Genomic DNA, 7269 nt, shown 5'->3' with positions numbered 1-7269 from the left:
TATTCAAACTCAAGACCTTGTGCTTGGCAGGCAGGTGCTTAGGCTGCTAAGCTATCCGCCCACCCCCTATTTATACTTCTTTTACATAGGTGGAAACCTTGGGAAAATATGCCCCACCACTCAGAAAAGTACTAGCCCATTCTATAGCATGGGTAGGTTTTGGTTTGAGGGGATGGTTTTTGAAGAAGTAATTAAAATATTCTTTGGTTTCTCTCAACTTGCTCCTTTATCTTAGGTACAGGTTCTTACTCTTTCCTTGCTTCACAGAGTCAAGCTATGGATTTTTAGTCTTCCTAAGGGATTTGGAGTAGGACAGGTGTGGTAGGGAAAGGGCCTAAATTTAACCATAGAATGCTGATATGACTTGCCTTGGGTAATGTCACCAGTTGCAAATTTTTAAAAGTACCTTTGGAAATTGCAGTCCACTTAAAAGTACAATTCTTAGTTCTGATTCCCTTGGTCCCTGTCTAGCTATCTTTTATTTCTTCTATGCTACTTCAGAAGGCATGAAAGCATGAAAGGGCTTTAGAATGATTACTCAAAGATACTGGGAAAGGACTTTGAGCTGGGCATCGAGAGAAGTACAGTGTGTTACCAAACAAAGGTCATGGTCTAGAAATAACAGTAGGAATTTGAATGTGTGGAAACAATGATGCCTGGCAGTGGGAAACAGGTGAAGTTGGGATCTGGATTCAAAGAGCATGTGATTGAGGGTAGCCCTGCATTGCCTTGGTCATCCCTCTCTAGTCATGAAATATGAAGTCTCTACCAAACAATCCTTGTGGTCCTATGAGGGGACAGGGTCCCAGATGGATCCCAAAGCAGGTCCAGAGAACCTAAACTCACCATACCTGTAGATTAAGTTATACATTCACTGACATCTGTCACAGAAAAAGGAATTTAAGCATGTGTCAGTAAGAAGTCTAAAGAGAAATTTAAGAACTCACACTCAAAGAAATAGAATAGAAGCCATCAAAGAGAGAGAGGTGCCTTATGATCTGAAGCTGGGTATTTTTATGGGGTCTTTGGAGTATTTTCAAGATGGGTGATCTGAAAAAAGATGAGTGATCCAGGACTTAGATGTCTAACGTCTGTCAGGCTACCCAATATGTTAGAATGCAAACCATTTACACATGTCGGAAGTTGAGATAAGCTGCTGGCTATAATTCTGCTTCCTTGAAGATGGATGCCTGTGTCAAGAAGCACAATTTAGAAGTGCAAAGAGGTGGTCTATTCACAGGCAAGAAAGGCTAATTTGAAGGGAAAAGAAATTGTCCAAGTTTATGGTATCTTGGGAGAAGAAAAAAAAAAAGATTAAAACTGGGTTTGAGTAACTTTTGTATCCTGAAAATGCAGTTTCTCTTTTTTTTTCTTTTTAATTTTTTCAGTCATTTTAATGAGAAAAAAAAGATAAAATAGCAATGAAACAGTTTCAAAAACAGGTTAGTGGGGCTGGTGAGATGGCTCAGTGGTCTAAAGCACCTACTTAGAACAAGCTTAGCAAAGCACAGGGACCGCGGTTCAATCCCCCAGCACCACATGCCAGCCAGCCCCGCCCCCTGGTGGGCTGAGCTGGCCACACACACACACACACACACACACACACACACGAATAAATAAATAATAAAAAACCCCCAAAAAACAGGTTAGTAGGACAGTTTCAATAATTAACACCTTGCATATTGTTGTCTTCATAGTAGTTATTCATAGTACAAGGTGCAGATATGAAATCTTGTCTAAACACTATGAGTACAAAACTTCTCATTGAACTAAGTGAAAGTAGTGATGCAGTTTTTCTTAAAAACACAATTTTAAAGTTTCTAGTTTCCTTCTGTCCTTTTTGTCTTTATTTCTTTTATCCTGCCCCAGTCCTTTCAATTGCCCTAAACTCTATAACTTGGTCCCCAAATATCGACAGTTATTTGCTATTTATTTATTTGTTGTGCTGAATGTTGAACATAGGCCCCCTGGCAGGTAAGGCAGGAGCCCTGATATTGAGCCACATCCTCAGCCCTCAGTTTTAGATGTTAAAAATATTTTTCCATCAACAAAACATTTGTTGTTTGTTCTAATAATTTGTTTTTAATGAGGTGGAGGCTTCTGCTTAGTTCCAGATGTAAGAAAACCTGACACTACAGCTCAGATTTGTATTGACAAACTAAGTTTCATCCTTGTGTTAACTGCCTCCCTGGCCATGGCTGTTCAGAGCACTGCTATCCCATATAACATTAAATGGAGTCACCTCAATAGGTTCATATTTTTTATATTTCACATTACAAAATGATTGAGAGGAACTGCTAACAGTAATTTTTAAAACTTATTTTATGTAGTTCAAAATATATAAATACAACTATTTCAATATGGAGTCACTATTAAAAATCATTTTTTTGAGACAAGGTCTTGCTATGTAGTTAAGTTTGGCCTTGTACTCACTCATGGCAATCCCCCTGCCTTAGCCTCCCAAGGGCTGAAATTATAGGCATGTGCCACCATGCCCAACTATTTTGCATTGTTTTCTTAAGTTTAGTCTTGAAAATCCAGGGTGTTTCACAGTTTCCATCAGACTACCACATTTCAAGTGTTCCATATCCTTATGTGGCTTGTGGCTACTAAACTGAACTTCAACAAGAGTCTAATGCTCTGGTTGCCAGGGTGTCTTGTCAATGATGGGAGGGAGTTCTTAGATTGATTAGTTATGACTGCAATAGCAAAGCTTTGAGAGTAATCCTGTCAGTGTGGCATGCTGTATTCATCATTCTGGCTTGAGTCAGAGTTAAGACTTAGGTTCCTGTTATTCCTTTATTTTAAATTTGAGTCTTTATGCTGAGGTGACATCAGAAACATCTCAGTATTTTCTAAAAATGTGAATTTGGGGATCTAGGGTAATGCAGTAAATTTTTCTTATTAAATACAACTTCTAACCTTGTGACAAAGTTTCTTTGTGTTTTAAAAAAAGTCCATTCTAGAACTGAGGTCCACATTTCTTCTCTATGTTTTGACTTAGCAGACTACTTTGTTGTGAGGAAAAGCAGTAAACATCAACTCAGCTGTCAGTTGAATATTTGGAAGTTCAGATGGAAGAAAGCCAAATGCTTGGGATGTAATCTTATTATTGGCTTATAGCTCTAAAGATGATCATTGTGGCATCTTGTTCTAAACTAGAAAGAGTTTTAAAGGAATTAAACAGATTTAAAAAAAAAACAGGTAACAGCTTTAGTAATCAAAATATCTTTCCAGCTATCAAAACCTTCATCGGAGTCTATGAACATATAACCTTTCAGGGCTGGGGAAATAGTTCCGTGGTCTAAGCGCCTGCCTGGCAAGCACAAGGACCTGAGTTCGATCCCTGGTACCACATGCCATGCTGCCATGCTGGCCACCAAAACCGAGCATGGTGGTGCATGCCTATAATCCCAGTGCTGGGGAGGCTAAGACAGGAAGATCACTATGAATTTGAGCAGTGTAATGAGATCCTGTATCAAATTAATAAATAAAAAGTTTAATTAAATAAACATATAATCTTTCTGTTATTTGAACATGCCAGGAGTTCATTTTTACCTGTTTTATAATACTTGACAGTCAGAACCATTTTTCAAAATATAACCACTCTCTTACTTTCCCAATTGGCTGTGCCTGTCTCTGAGGAAATTATGTTATAATACTTTATATTTCTAAATTCACCTTTCCAAGCCCAGTTTGCTTGAAATACATATAATGTTTGTCTTCAAGTTCAAGAAAGCCAAGAGAATATCAGCGGAAGAGCATCCAGGAAAATTTAGTAGGGTCAGCCTTTCTATGATTTTATACTGTTTCTAGGGAGCTCAGTTCATACTCGCTCTTACTCTATGGAATGGCTATTTCCTAGGGAAGTGATCTTCAGTTTCTCTGAGTAATCACACACACACGCACACACACACACACACACACACACACACACAGAACTTATTTGATATAGAATATTTCTTAGGTAGATGTTCCAAAGACTTTCATGACTCTTGCTTCATTATGTGGCCTTGAGAGAACTATCTGATCACACTAGACCCAATGTCATTCAACTGAGGTAGGGCATGAAAAATATTAATAAAAATGTTAGTGAAGTGCTTGGAGTCACTAAGGAAATTAAAGAGATGATACTTTACTATTTTTGATTATTCTCTTAACTTGGAAGCTGAGATTCTTGAACTAGTGTCATTAGGATTGTGATATTTAGAGAGATCAAATACCTAACTGCACCTGTGTGATCACAGGAAACTTTCTACAGAACAATAAAACCTAAAGAGCTCTATTATTAAATCAGATTCTGCTAAATGAAGTGTTAAGGTAAGGCTGATAAAACTGCTTATATGGTGCATATTTGAGCTCCCTAAGTACCAGGACAAGGTTGATGAATCCTGAGGCAACAGACTTGGGGAGGTGCAGTCAGATCCCTGGCTGACACTAAGGACGCCTGCTTTCATCGTATAGGTCATGAGGATGTCTCTGGAAGACAGCATTTTATTCACTACAACTCACTGGTGGAGAAATTAAGTGCCTCTACTGGGAGAGGACTCTTGGAAGCTTGTGTTTGGTTTTCTCTAGTGAAACTTAGAGCTTTCGGTGACACAAATAGCCTGCTGTGGCTTATGTGCCATAGGCTCGCCGGAACTGCATTTCCCCTTGGCTGAGTTTGCATTGTATCTTGTTGCTATAATAAGTCATAGACGTGAGAAATTTTTAAAAAGTAGATCTTCGATTTTTTCCCCTTCAACTCAGATATTCTGGAACTGGGATCAGCTGCTGTGTTTTAACAAGTCTCCCAAATGATTCTGGCACATGCTGAGGCTCATGAGGGACTGATGGAGGTGATGCCCAGAGCCACTGGAGCCTTCTTGGTCTAAGACCCAGACCCCCCAATAACGACAGGAATGGTGAGTGCTTTAGTGCCCAAATTCTTGTGCTTCTGAGTTAACCAACTCAAGAAGTGTCTACCCTAAAGCTTATGGATTGAGATAATCTATTTTTAATGTACCATTAAGTAAATAAAAATTTGAATAAATGATATGTTCTTAGTATAACTCAGAAATTGGTGAACTCTAGGCTAAATGTGACCAATTCCTTGTTTTTGTTTGGCTTGTAAGATACAGTTTGTGCAAGTTTAAATTGTTGTGAGAAAATCAAAAGAATAATAATATCTGATGATGTGAAACTTATATGAAGTTCATATATTAGAGTCCAGAAATAAAATTTTATTGGAACCTAGTCACGCTTGCATATTCCATATGACTGTTTTCATGCTACAAGAGTAGAGTTGGGTAATTGGAGTAGAAATCATATAAACTCTTGAGCTTAAAATGCTTACTACTTAGTCCAGAAAAAGTTGCTGACTCTTGCTGTAATTGACTTTCTACTTCATATTCTCAGAGCAGAAAAAACATTTCACAACTTTCCAACTTTCAACTTTTCAGTTAGCTATGTATACATTATTTGGTCCATTTGAGTGGGAACTACAGTGCATTGCCTTCTTCTGTTATTTTTTGTGTTCTTCAAAGTTGTCCCACAACCATGAGAGATAATTCTTGCTTCTAATTTATAGGCAGAAGGGATCTCAGTAGTCTATCCCACTGTTACTGTCTCTGCCACATGTTTTATTTGGCAAAATGGCCCTGCTGGTGTGTCTTTGTCTATTAATGCTCTTACAATGCAGCCCAGGGTGGTTTTATTTCTGTGTTTCATATGCATATGCTCAACTTATGATGAGACTGTGCCAAGAAACTCCAGTGATTGTGTGGCTAACTGGGATCTGTAGCTCTTTGCCCCTGCCCAATACCATGTAAGAGAATCACAATCACATGGCTATCCCAGGAAAAGATCAAAATTCAAAGGTAAACTATAATTTCTACTGAATGCATATTTCTGTTGCTCCAACATAAACTTATAAAGTTGGGGACCATCTGCATAACTTCTACTTTTAGGGCAAAGATGTCATGTATCCAGCCCTTCTCATTACCAACTTTTCCCCCAGTCCTGTCAGCTCATGTGTGTCTTGAGTCATGAGTATAGATTCCCCACTGTCACAATAAGTTCTTCTCTCAGAACTTTGTCTCCTTTCATATTCATAACTTTTGGCCAGAATAATTGACATCTACTTGCATGGTCTTCTTACCTGTGAGCTCTACCTCCTAAAAAGTACTTGGGTTCCATATTCAGATTTTCCTTGACTTTAAAGCTCTGAGTTTTAAAGACAAGGGTATGTTTTGGTAAGCCACATGGAAGAAGAAAGTTCATTTTATATTATTCCCTTAAAAACAGAGATGAAGGTTTCCTTTTTTATTATTAATTTTATTAAGAAACAAATAGCAATGAGATAGTTTCAAAACCAATTAATAGGACAGTTTTAATAACTAATGCATTGCACATTGTTGTCTTCATAGTGGTTATTCATAGTACAAGATGCGGACATGATAGATATCCTGCCCAAACACTATTAGTACAACTCTTTCTTCTCATTGAAGAGAAAGTAGCTGTATATATATCCTAACTATTTTGTATATAGATACAAAATGATCCTTCATTTGTGGGAAGAAGATTTCCTAAGTGATTCTTTCCAGAACAAATGCAGTCTGCTTTAAGGTAAGTTGCCCTTTTCCAAGACATTAGTTGATACTTTCATTACTTGTAGTAAATTAAAATCAGAAGCAATATCTTTGACCTTCATCCAGTCAATAGAGGTTTGCATTCTCCTTGAATTTACCCTTGTCTGTGTCTGCTTTGACTCACAGGGTAGGGACACATTGCTGGCCCATGCAGCCCAGTGTGAGAATTATATTTCTTCTTCATGGCACACTGAGCCAGCATGAACGAAACATTCACCTCTGTCTGTCCTGAGTCATTGTATTGTAAGGAAGACTAGTGCAAAGGTTCCTGGAAATACAGAGACCTCACAAGACCAAGAACCAATTCTACTCCCCTGCCATCTGAGTCTTCCTAGCTAAGGCCTTAGAAATCATACAGCAGAGATGCAATAGCCTCATCATGCTCTGTGCAAAATTCTTACCCACAGGAAATATAACAAAATCCTGTTGTTTAAAGATATTACATTTCCAGAAGTTAGTTATATGGTAATAGCTGCTGGTAAAACTTTACTATGATGCTCAATGTTGCTCTTTCCAAAATCTAACACTTATCAAAAGGGAGCTAAAGGGCTGGAGAGATGGCTCAGTGGTCTAAAGCACCTACTTAGAACAAGCTTAGCAAAAGCATCAGGGACCGCGGTTCAATTCCCCAGCACCA

The sequence above is a fragment of the Octodon degus genome, unplaced genomic scaffold, assembly GCF_000260255.1.
Source record: "Octodon degus isolate 3935 unplaced genomic scaffold, OctDeg1.0 scaffold00008, whole genome shotgun sequence".
NCBI lineage: Eukaryota > Metazoa > Chordata > Mammalia > Rodentia > Octodontidae > Octodon > Octodon degus.
This window is presented reverse-complemented; position numbering follows the sequence as displayed.